Raw genomic sequence first — 13987 nt, 5'->3', positions numbered from 1 at the left:
ACTAACTACTATATAGTATTTCTTGCGATAGTAGTAGGAACTAGGAAATGAGCCTAAATTTGGACCAATAGAAGGGAAAATGTGCCTAAATTGGGTTGGGACCGTGTGAATAATTTTGCGAAAAAGATATAGGTACCAACCAAATCGTAGGGAAATTGTACCGACGGCCGCGACGGGCTGTCTCCGGCCACCGGACGGCCGATCCGAGCCGTCCAAAAATTCTATAAAAAAAAAAACCGAGGGGTCTGCGCGGGAGTCAATGGCATCCGATATGTGTAGGGTGTTTAGATCAAGCACCTTACATATATTGGATGCCATTGATTCTCGCATTGGCCCACTTGGTTTTCTTTTTTAGAATTCTTGGACAGCTCGGATCGGCCGTTCGGTGGCCGAAGACTGCCCGACACGACCGTCAGTACGATTTCCCTACGGGTTTCGTCGGTACATGTAGCATTACTCATAACTTTGTGGAGAAATGAACCTAAATTGAGGAAAAAAAATTCAGTGCCAAGAATGTACCACGTGGTGCCCACTCGCGCATCCGAGCTCTTCATTCCGTGTTTGAAAGGCTTAGATTTGGAGAGACCAAAAAAAAAAAGTGTTGGAGTGAAAGGAGAGATAGAATTTCAATCTGAGTCATCAAAAAATGTATCGGTTCAAATGTGCCGAACGAGTATCACATAGGATATACCCGTGGGCACTGAAAAATCTCTCTTAATTGAGAGTAGGAGTAGTGCATATTGTACTGGAGCTGCTGCAGAGGACGGCGTTGCAGGCAGGCAGGTTTGTGGTGTTGTCTTTCCGCAACATAACGACAGAGGTTTGCGTTACCAAATGGACATCCGACCCGACACTGTCCTTTTCTTCTTCTTTTTCTTTTCTTCTTCCACGCTTTTGATTATCACCCACGCAATCAAATCTTTGGTGACCTGGACCCCCTTGACCCGGTCCCACAGGGAGAAATTCATCACCAGTCCTGCCACAATACACGGAATATTTTAGAAATTGATATTCGCGCTCCACTTTTTATTGATAGTGCTCTATTTTGTTTATGAAGCTACTAGTAACTTCACGTTAAAATTGGAGCGCAATAAGTAAAAAGTGGAGCGTGAAAATCAATTTCCTATATTTTTATGAAAAAATTTGCGTAATGATTTTCACACGGGATTTGATATAATGATATTCACACTCTTTTTTACTGTATTTTTTTGTGTTGAAAGTGTAATTTTTTTTTTGTTAAAATACAAAAAAAAATGTGCGTTATAAATAACAAAAAATATATGTGAATATCAATTTCCTAAATTAAATGTGTTACGAATTTTTATGTTGGGTGATTATAAATTTTGACTAGTGTTTGGATTTGTAAGAAAAATAAGAGAACTTTTGCAAAGTAGTATTAAGGCACCACGTATAATGATATATTAGAAGTTGTTATGACTCTCTTTGTCACGTAAAGTTAGTCCTCTATGACATTACATGCAATTTTCAAGTTTAAAAGCCATGTACTTACCGGAATAATTTTTCATGCAATATGAATCTTGTTTGATAGATCTCGATAAAATTTTATGAATGGTGCAAGAAAATCAAAAAATTATTTTAGTAAATATTTTTAAATTTTAAGTTTGAAAATTGTACATAGTGTCATAATGGACCAATTTTATGGAACGGAGTGAGGAGGTGTTTCCACAAACAAAAATCTTAAAAAACTTTAACGCATTACTATATCGTTTCCACTAACAAAAAAGTTTCACTATTGTGTCATCTCGTTTCCACTAACAAAAAAGTTGTGAACAAAAATATTTTTTGCTACAGTAACTCTACTCACAAACTCATCAACAACTTATTCACTACCGAAAACAACTTGATATTTTTCAACAACTTATTCACTATCAAAAACACCTCATAACTTCTCAATCACAAATAAAAATCTACAAATTTTTTACTATCTGAAACACCCCCCGAGTATCAGACAATGTGATAATTGTTGGGGAAGGATCAGCAATTCAACACCTCAACAATAATTCTAAAACCACACACAAATAGACAAACTCTCTCACATCACATGTGCCCCCTCGGAGGGGGAGGCTGCTGTGCCTTGAGGGACAGCAGCCTGCTATCCCGGGAAAAACAATATCGTCCCGAGCTCGAAAATTTGATCCGAAACGTTCACTTGAAAGATCTTAGCGCTTACTATGGCCCTATAAAAAATAAGTCAATCAAACATCGATAGCTTAGTGAACGAATCATTTGTTTTAGGCAAATGCTAACTACCGCAATATAGCGCCCCTTTGTAAAGCTCACGCGCCTATCTTTGCAGCCTTTTAGCCGTGCAGTCAACTCAAATGTCAGTGTGTGCAGCTATACTTTTATCAAGTGGCCGAAATGACATTTCTACCCTTTATGTTGTTCCCAATCTTTCCTGACAATCTCTCTCTACCCACACACTAACAAATGCACCAAAATCAGCCTCTCCATTTTCCATCAATAATGGTAATTTCTCTTTAAAAAAACTGACTATTTTTTTCATTTTTTTTTTTTTGATAATGAAAAGGGTAGGAGGGGCCGACCGGCGTAGCAACCCTCCTTGAGCGTGACCATAGGGGCTCCCGACCCACTATAGAATGTCTGATTCGACCCATAACTACTATTATTTTCAGTTTGATTTACTTGTTTTCTTTCCTTTTAAAGTTGGAGACGAGACGATTTTGTATATTTAACTCTTTTAGGCCCCATTTCACTAAGCTTCTTACTCCATCTGTCCCACTTTAAATGTTCCTTACATAACTGCGTGCATTTTCAAACAATATATATATATATATATATATATATATATATATATATATATATTCAGATATTTTTGGATTATTTAAGAAAAAGCCCCAAAATTTGACTTTTGGACTTGTTCTTGAATATTTTCTTTTAAAAGTCATAAATTTTACTTCACTGATTCCTCTCGTCAAGATGAGCTAATTATACATAAAAGTTTGTGCAAAATTAACAAACAAACAAAAATTTCAATAAGAATTAAAAATAATAATTCAAACAAGAAGTTATTTTTAAAATATTTTTTCATGTGTTCTTATGAAAAAATTATCTCAATTTGATTTACGTAAAGGCTTTTTTAGAATTTGTAGCTTACATGTAAGCCTATATGTATGAGATTGCTACACAGCGTGTTATGTACTACAAATCGCTGTCGCTCCGTTCTCGTTTGGATGATCGAAAAAATCGTTCACTTTGCAGAGCTCGTCGAGTAAAATAAGTGTACCAAAAATCAACTCAATCGGATATCATTAAGGCCCCGTTCCAGAACTTGAATAAGTTCTTATTTTTTGTTCAATAATAAGGCTTGTTCCACAAAATAAGAAGTAAGTACTTATTTTTTGGTTTAGGCATCTTTAAGCTCAAAAATTATGTGTTTACGCAAATAATTTTCCTATCAATATAGATCTTATTTGATAGATCTCATTGAGATTTTTAATATGGTGCAAAAAAAATTGAAAAATTATTTTTCATTTACGTTATTTTTGAGTTTGAAAATGTGAAATAAGCTGCTTATTTGAGTTTTCTGGAACAACCCTTCTTATTTTTCTTTGAGAAGTTTCAAAATAAATACTTATTTTTTAAAAAGGTTTCTGGAACGGAGCCTAAGTAGCTCATCCGGACATTATTCCCGAAAAAGAAAAAAACTCAAAGCAATCCAAAGAAGATGTGAGAAAGGGTAAAAATGTCAAATAAACAACTACAGTTGGCTCCCAAAATAAAGTAGTAGTTGTACACGGGGCAATAATGTTCTGACAGGGAAAAACGCTCTTAAATACTCTATGCAGAGCTTGAATGGACATAAAATGATATAATACCACTCCATTTACGAGGTTATGGGGTGCATTATAGCGGTCATTAGCGGGACCGTTTGTTTTAAGTGCTGTTAGCAATGTCTAAAATATTTAGCCAAAAATTCAGTCAAAAAAGTGATTTGTTCACAAGGTTATCGATGTTTGATCGACTTGATTTTTTGCAAAGCCATAGTACGTAATGAGATCTTTTAAGCAAACGTTTTGGATCAAATTTCCGGACTCGGGACGATATTGTTTTGCCCCAAAACAACAGGCTGCTGTCCCTCAAGGCACAGCCACCCCGCTAAGTCCCCCACCACCCCACCACACACACTAGAAGTGTGTTGTGTGTGTGGATCCCACAGAGTACTCTTTTCTTGGGTGCATGTAGCTACAGACAAAGAGTACTCTTTTCTTGGGTGCAGACAAACGACTGTTAATGAAAGAAGTCAAATAATGAAGGAATTAATTGCCGTCCTTTGGTTTGGAATGAGAAGGGAATTGCATGTGCTATAGACAAAACGACGTACAGTTTCATTTAAGAGTACTACTATTTGCACCGAGAAACCGTACCGACGGCCACGCGTAACCGTTTTCGGCCATCGGACGGTCGATCCGACATATATACACGAAAAAAGGGTGCTCGAATCAAGAACCTTACACACCTCGAATGCCGTTGATTCCCGCGTGGGGCCCCCTCGTTTTTTTTAAAAAAAACTTTTGGACGGCTCGGATCGGCCGACCGGTGGCCAGAGACGGTCACGCGTGGCCGTCGGTACGGTTTCCCTACGGAAACCGTCGGTGCAGATATCTTTTCCGTTCATTTAAATGCCAAAGCCATAATTTGAAAAATTAATTTCTGACGTACCAAAGAAATCAATAATTTTGAAAAATCTTTTTGGCAAAATCAAAGTTGATCCATTGTCAAATTGACGATAACATCATACGCGCCGAATTTGGCCATCTAACCTCCCAAGTCATTCAACTCATTTGATTTTTTTTAATTTAAAAATCGGAGTATAATTAGTTTATTTCAATACCCTTGATTTAATATTGCAAGTCATTTCTTCAGTAGCAGGGTGAATCGCCGGCAAAACGAGTCAAGCGGGTGAGCAACAAGTGTGCCGACTTTATTTGCATAAGACGCCAAATCGAAATGTTCTATTTCTCTAGTTTATCTTTCAACGTCGTGTTTTAAGAAGATCCAATATATGTATTCTTGTGTTTGTTTTATGCAAAGTACTTCCATTTTAACCAAAAAATAAAAACAATAACAAATCAGAAAATATTTTAATACTAATTTTTAACGTGATCGCCTCCCCGTCAGCGAATTGGACTTTCTAGGAAGGATTGTTTTTTCCCATTTTCTCCCTACTAATCCTAATATATTTAACACGAGAAAGAAATATGCAAGGGACATGCTTGTACAAAAAATTACTCCTAGATGCATGTGGTGCGTAACATTTAAAGCATCGGAGGACGAGATCTGATCTGCTGCGTCACTGAATCAGTAGAATCAAGTCCCAATTAAGGTCGGTCTGGTTTTAATTGTTGGAGCTGCTCCTCACACAATTGATCATGTTCGATTCTTGAAGTCAGAACGAAAGAAAGTAATTTCTTGTGAATTTCCTAGTTTCGGAGTGGACAACCTCCCTTTGACCAATCCGGAAAGGGAATTACTTGAGTTGTGCGGAAGCTAGGCCAAACACTGTTTACCGTCAGAAAAACTTCAGTAGTATTACAAGGTTTGAGTGGACCTCTTTTATGTTTTTTTCGTATGTATATTGACCTTTCAATGGAGTGTGACCAATCCCGGAATGATTGGATCTCAGCCGTTCATCAACAAAATCATATACTCCTTATCAATCCTACATTTAAATAAACAGAACCACGCTAGCTCCAATCCAGTTCCCTATTATCCAGTTCGATCGAGTGTTGATACGTTGATTTAATCGAATGAATATTCTTATCTTCAGAACGAGCAATAGTACTACGAACACACTAATTAGTTTACAAATTAAAACACTAAAATGTACGCATGGAAATACCACTTCAATGCATGACGCAATACATGCGTGAATACATCCACTAAAAGGTTGCCAAGGTCACATGTGGTACATTAATTAGTGACTTGTTTAAATCTTTAATAAGCTAATGGATTTGGAAATCGATCGGACCACTATGAGATTTGAAAGTCTATATCGGCTGTAACACGTAATCAAGATATTTTTATATACAAAAGAATAGCTCTATATAATATCAAAACGTGTCATATACGTTTCTGGCAGCCGAAATAGCGATATTATGGGAAGATATCTTCTTATGAATCAAAAGGACTGCTAAACTTCGACAGTCCAATTTTTCCCTCAACAAATGTCCTTTGTTGATTCGTACAGTTTCATTCTATTATTTCTACACGTATTGATACGCACTGATGCAAGTATCTATACATCTTCTGGATATATTATTGATTTTTTTTTTCTCTGTGTGTGCATATTATAGCATTTTCCTTTATTGGTATAGCTAGGGTTCTGAAGTTCTGACACGAGAACACAACATAAAGTTAGAGCAAGTTTATCGGCAAAGCTAAATTAGCTTTATAGCTAAATTAGCAAGCTTATTTTTTGTCTTTATTCAAATTTTTTTCGTATCACTTGGCTTATTCTCATTTTTTTGAAGATTATTGCATCTTCATGACGAGAGGAATCTAAAAAGTATAAAATTTTGATCGAAATCCAATATTTTTTGAATAAAGACGAAAAAAGTGGCTTATTGGCTTATTTTTGTTTTTATGTGGGTTTGTTTGGCTTATTTTTGGCGAGAAAGCCAATGACTTTTTTGTCCGAACAAGCCCTAAATTAAAACATTATTTTCTCTCTCCTCTCTCCATCCCTCTCTCTTCCTCTTTCTTTTAAAAAAAAAAACTGTACTTTGGTGCACTTTTGGAGAAAGAAAGAAAACATATTTCGATAGAAGATAGGTTAAATAAATAGTATTGGTGTAGTATTGAAAGAAATGTGAATAGGTAAAACAAAAAATGTGAACTGTTCTCAAGTTTTTTTTACCTAATTACTAATAAACTTGCTCTTAGCAGGTTAAGAATAACTATTTCTGAAACAGAACACGAATATGAAAAGACACATTAACACGAGAAGCTAAACAGATCGGGTTAAGATTGAGAGAATTCTGACACGAACACGACACGACGCGCGGGGTGAGAATTTATGAACGAACACGATTATAACCTGACACGAATGCGGTACAAAGTTAGCAAGTTAGGATCATCTATTTGTGACACAAAATACGAATACGGTCCGACACGACAACACGAATAGCTAAACAGGTCGCCGGATTAAGGTTGAGAGAATTTTAACACGAACGCAATACAATGTCTATAGCTACCGATGTTACAGTGCCTTCACAATGATTGGACAACAGCCGTAAGTCAACGAGTTGATGATGGAAACAAGAGGGACCCTAGATCCAAATAATTGGAAGCAAGATGGTTGGGGCTTGGGGGAACTCGAGCATGTGAGACTGTGAGAGGTGAGGTAACCCTAGTGCTGAACCCCCCCCCCCCCCCCAAAAAAAAAAAAGCAGGCCGGCGGTCGGGTTACGTTTTTTACAGGTTAATTACCCTATTCATTGCAGGTCAGTTTTGCGTGTTGCAGTATCGTTTTTAATCCTTTCCCGGCCAACGGGCCTGTCAATTATTGCCGCCTTTGCCGGCTTTACTTGTACCTCTAGTAATATCAGAAGACTATTCCATTTTGTCTGCCAGTCGGGTCAGGGATAAAGGCTGGTATGAATTCGCCCTTAAAAAAGTTGATAGTAGGTAGAGGTGTTATAAAATCCCACGGATCCAAAAAAATTAAAAAAATCGATCAATCGGTTCAGTTTTCGGTCAGGATGATGGCGGAAATTTTTCAGACCGGATCAGATCGAACCGAATCAAAATCGGTTCGGTCTCGGTTTTCTGTGATTTCACCGGACCGAACCAACCAACTATATATTTTATATTAAAAATTACATAAAATATTTATATATAAAATATATATATATATATATATATATATTACATATATGCACTTTAAATTAAACAAAATTTTAATATTTCGGGCGGACCGAAATCTCCGACCGAACCGAACCGAACTCAACTTCGGTCGGGATCTATCCTAGATATATTTGGACCGAACCGAATCGGTTTTCGAAAATTTCACCTCTAACCGAACCGAAATCACCCCTATAGTAGGAATGACAACTGGACGGGTCAGGTATAAAGACTCGTATGAATTCGCCCTAAAAGAGTTGACAGTAGGAATGACAACGGGGCGGGGTGGAATGGGGTTTGTCATACTCCGACTCCGACCCGAATGTTTAGTCCCGCCCCAAAACCCAACCGGATAATGTATGGGTAAAATATACGAATGGTCCGGATTTTGAACTCAAGGCCGGTAATCTGGACTGAAAAATGAAAATGGGTGAACTGCATCCCACAAGTTGAACACTCCAATGGCGCTTAGTGGTGCATGTGGGAACCATTGATAATTTTATTTATTTTTAAACCCACAACATAATTTATATTAAGTCAAAAAGAGTACAAGAGTGAAGGTTTTTTACAAAACGAGGAACTACTATTCCTTTTACAAAACGAGGAACTACTATTCCTCTCTGATTATGAGCCAAAGCTAATAACAAAAAGTCGGGAGCAGCACAAACTCTCCATTGATAATTTTTGAAGCTCGTTCAAGTAGGCCAATTTTTCGTAGCAGGTTTGCCACTACTTTGAACAACGAATCCTTTCAATATGGGTCCCACATATTTCATGTCGGAGAGTTTGTACAAGGATATTGATTTTGGTATTCCATTTTTTTACACATGCGCTTCAATTTAAACGTGAAGTTACTAGTAATTTCATGTGCAAAATGGAGCTAGAGAAAATAAAGTAATGATTAGAGAAAGATAACGAGAAAAATGAGAATAATGATTGGAGAAAAATTGGATAATAATTAAAATCCAAAATCCTTAAACAAACGGGGTCCAAGTGTCACAGTACAAATAAATACAATGAAAATTTATATTAATGCTAGGAACCTAAAAAACTTATCTAGAAAGTATCCCGAAAAAAAAAATCAATGGTCTAGATCATCTTTTGAGTTAATCTGAATCCTTAATTTTTCTTTTCGAGGTACTCTCTGGGTGAGTTGTTTTGGGGTACCTAGCATTGCTCGAAAATATCTACTGGAGATCTTAGGTAAACAACTAAAAATGTAACTGAACATGGGATATAGTTGTTGCCAAACTTGTAACTACTACAGTACGTACAAAACAATTCAAGGAGGAATGGACCGAGTTTGTCTTCTAGCCTATATGGATCGGATCGAGTTTTCGGGGAATGGGGATGAGGAGTGAGTAAATAACTCATAAACGTATTTTGTATATGTTGATGAGTAAATAAACTCGTATAAACATATTTTGATCAGATTGTATGTAATGTTTATTTCACATCCGCGCGCGATAAAGTTTATTTTACAAGACATTTTTATTGTTTATTTGTTTCACAAATTATGTGACAACATTGTATCGTAAACAATTTTTTTTTAAAAATATGCATATATCAATTAGATGTCCTTCACTGTACATTTGAGACGCTAACAGGTCAAAATTTATCGAAAGCAATAATAAGTTATTAGTTCTCCTATAGACGTATGTTTTGTTGTTTTTTAAAAACAAAGGAAAGAAATTTATCGATATTTACAAAATAATTAGATAGACTTATGGGGAAAAAAGAGAGTAAAAAATGGCATTACAGGGAGTAAGAAGCACTATAAAACTAGATTGACACCTTAACTACTCGACCATTATATACTGTATGCCACTTTAAAACCTAACGAGAGTAAAGGGTAAAGTCGGGCAGATCCCTTTAAGCCTAAACGACTCAACATTTTTAATACTTTATTAATTAAAGTTAGAATTATGGTGGGCTCAACGTGTGCCATATGGACTGATCTAGTGCAAAACTAGCTAGTACTCCATGTGCCATGTTACTACTAGTAATTTAATTACTCCTTTTGAAAGCCATACGGAAAAATTCTTGGAACTTAAAAGGCACTGATTACAAAGGGATTAAAAGGAAAAAACAATCCCAATGATGATGATGATGATAATGATGATGTGGGTATTACTAGCAAAATTTATAGGGACCCGATCACTAGACTTTCAATTCAAAGTCCACACAGATCATTTGAAGGCGGTTAGGGTAGTGGACTTGGTTCCCTCGGCTGTAGTGCGCGATTCAAGCCGACAATGATATTCAGATTTTATCTCGACTCTTGCAGATTAGAGTCGTGCCTTGTCGAGATGAAATCTAAACTATTGAATCCTTGATGGATCAGCAACTCGATTTGTGCACTACACTCTTAACGGGTCCAGATTAGATTCGAAAATCCTGTAGTGCATGGGTGCACTATAAGGCTGTAGGGTATTATCCGAACAGCTCAAAAGTGTTTTTAACGATCCATATCGAAAATAAATTCTTCCAAGGAAAAATATTTTCTTCTATGAAAGAGTTTGTTAATGCTCCTTTCTAAAAGAATTTGTTTTCAATTCAGACAATTGATTACTGAAATGGACGACTGGCGTGATGCACTAGCAGCACTACAGCCCTGTAAGGCGGACCGCCCTACAGATCCCGGGATCCCTTGCACTATAGGAACGCCGGTACCGATTGTTATCTCATCGGAACTATTTTGTTCCCCCTCAAATCTTCTCAGAAGTGATTTCCTCTTGCCATGTTAGGGTACATTATTTACCGGCGAATAATGCGAGATTTTTTTTTAATTTTCTAACCGAATTTTACCCGATCTAATGGCCGAAATCAAATCGGAGCAAGAGTGGAGGAAAATTCTTGCACATAGTATTATAGCTAGTTATATTTTGTTTGGATGATTGGTAGATATATGGTGTAGTGAACGTGTAGAGCAGCTCACGATCGTCGATCTCATCAATCAATGATCCAGATTAAAAACAAATTTTTTACTGGCAAAAGATACTCCAATATTTATTACCGGTCAAAATTAAAAAACATATCTCAACCGTTAATTGAAGATACTGACAATCCGCGTACCGCACTGCACGCGAACTACATCAGGTGCACAGCAGTAGTAATTTACTACTGCAAAAAAAATGGCTGAGCAAAAGAAGGCTCTTCCGAGTGGACAGTGATTAGTCTTTGTCAAAATTTGACAATCTATGCTTGTCCTTTGTGAGATGGCCTGTTCGGATTTCATGGTGACCAAACAATTTAAAACTTGAGGCCGCTCGAGGGTTTTCCTGATCGTTAACATCGGGATTCCAGAATTAGTGGAGGTGCAAGTAAACTAGCCCGGATGTCCGATTTAGAAAGAAAAAAAAAGAATGGGAAAATGACGGCTAATGACGTGTTTTGATAATTAATATCCGCCAAGGATATTTTTCAGTATTAATAAATGCTCTCAATATGTCTTTGGCGGGTATTAATTATCAAAACACATCTTAAGCCGTCATTTTTCCATAAAAAATCGACAATCGTTTTTCTTGGCTTTTGTCTCCCCTTGGGTTTAAGGCCGCCTTTCTAGATTGTATCTCACGGCCTAAAATCACCACTAGTTTAGCAACATAAATATTCAGTCCAGATCAAGAAAAACATACTCCAGCCCAGTGGGCCCAATTTTACTTTTATACCCACACCAAGTCCAATTTCTTTAAGGCTCCAGGCCATCGGGGGGGGGGGGGGGGGGGGGGGGGGGGTGTGGGGGTTGTTTGTTGTGGAAGAATCCACACTACTCCACCAACGTAGTTTGACAATTCGAATAATTCATTTTGTGGATCTTGACATAAACATTGTCATGCAAAGAATTAGGTTGATTGAACATTGGTAGCAATCTCAAAACTTTACATTTTTCTTGAAAAAATTGGATTGTTGATATTCTTCTCCCCTTTCAATTGTTTTGAACAAAGCACTACCGATACCCGATCGATCTAATTTTTTGCAAGATTGATTTACACGTTTGGAGCTATAAAATGAACTGTCCAGATTGTTAAAATAGATTGTTGGACTCCACATTATCAAGTGGTGTGTTCGAAATAGTGTGTACATAGCAAAGCTAAAAATTGGAAAAGAAATTGAAGGATATATTTGGGAGCTAATTATTTTCTCTCTTGTATATTCTGGATGGGAAATGATATTAGCACTCCAAAAATTAATGCTGGCACTCCAAAAAACAAAGGAAAGTGGCTTTGGAATTACAGTGATTTTGGAGTGCTTGCATCAATTTTTGGAGTGTCAATATCATTTCCCTGCTGGATTATAGTCGCAATATTTTTTTAAATAATAAAAAGTTATAAAAATATTTGGATGATAATGCACCGAATAGATTTTGCCGAGGGATAGTACTAAAATTTACAATGCGAATCCAAAAAATTTGTGATCCTAACTCCTAGAAGGCCAAGATTTGTGATCCCAAATTCGAAGCTTTTTAAGTGCTATGAATTCCTCCAAAGCTATACGGAGCTTCGGCTTTTGCACTAGTGAATGATGAGATTATTTGCCAAAAATTGGCTGAGCAGAAATCAGATATCCGTGAAAATCATGCTATTGGTTTACGTGCCGATCTGGAAACTCTTGTCGATAATCAATGGGAAACACAAGCCTGGCCCTCTGGTTGTAAATATTAGTTGTGTAAGTATGGAAGTGGCCCCTTCATCAATTCCTTGGATGGAAGGGCAGAGCCCTGCCTACTCAAGGACTGTGTCCTATTTAATGACTTGTCCATACAATTTTACCTCACCAGAAAACCTATGGGGTACTCCATTTACTTCATGGTGTTTGTAGCTCACGGTTTGCTTTGCTGGTGTCCTAGGTGTTAAAGAAACCACATTAGGGTTTCATGCCTTGGTAGCTAAAGATATTATATTTACACAGAACGAAATCAGCGGGATACGTCATTACGAAGCAAAATGTCAAGCCCAGGCAGGATACAACCTGACTGAAAAACAAATTTTCTAGTAAGACAATCAGGTGCTAACCAATGCGCTACCTCATGACAGTTATAATTGTTGAAGTCTTCGCTTCTCCCTGTATTTGATTTTCAACTAATGAATTACAAAGCAAAATGTCAAGCCCAGGTAGGATACAACCTGGCTGAAAAACAAATTTTCTAGTAAGACAATCAGGTGCTAACCAATGCGCTACTTCATGACAGTTATAATTGTTGAAGTCTTCGCTTCTCCCTGTATTTGATTTTCAACTAATGAAAGAAACATGTTTTCTCCAGTAATACATCGATCCCGTCTTCTGAAGATCTGACCTACCTACATGTTGCTATTAAGGAGTTGGCCTAGGCCTGAATTTTATCGCTTCTTTCTTTTTAGGTCTCAATGTTCGAAACTCCTAAGTTTTTTACAATTGTGTGGCCGGTTATATGAGATTTTGTCATGCATTGGCCCCTGCTAGTGGGCTGTTTCCAGAGAAACAGTTGAGATTAACGTAAATTTGCTCGGACACCTTGAATTGCAAACTAGTCTTGCACTTGGAGATATACATTCATGGGTAAAGCGAAACAGAATGTAAGGGGGAGAAACAATCATATTAAAGTGCTACCAATTGGCCCCCCCCCCCCCCCCCCCAAAATTGATCTGCTTGGAAAGGGATCCAACTGTATGCATCAATTTATCCCACATCTAGAACACAGTCGATGGAGTTGGTTTTCATAGTTCAAGTAGAAAGGAAAATGCTGACAAATCTTGGCCATCAGATCTTAGGAGGGCCCAATTGAATTAGAGGTCGAGGCTGCAACATCACTGGACTAGTTTTTCTTTTTCTTTTTTTTCTAGCTCATTCAATAAGCTGACCTACATGCAAAACAATAATCCAATGTGGGGAAAAAAAAAAAAACACATATTTTTACTGAACAAAGATGCCAAATAATTTGGGCACTATTTTTGTGCGTGGGCTTAGCTAAACTATCTAAGAGAACTCTTTCGAAGAGATTGCTGTGCTTATATTTGGCTGCCCACTCTCAGGATAAACAGAACCATAATGAATGAATTGAATTCGTATTAGTTACCAACTTGGTGGTTGACGTGCAGGCAAAACAGCTGAACTTTAGTAC

The sequence above is a fragment of the Rhododendron vialii genome, chromosome 5a (genome assembly GCF_030253575.1).
Source record: "Rhododendron vialii isolate Sample 1 chromosome 5a, ASM3025357v1".
Lineage (NCBI taxonomy): Eukaryota > Viridiplantae > Streptophyta > Magnoliopsida > Ericales > Ericaceae > Rhododendron > Rhododendron vialii.
Note: the sequence above shows the minus strand (reverse complement) of the source record.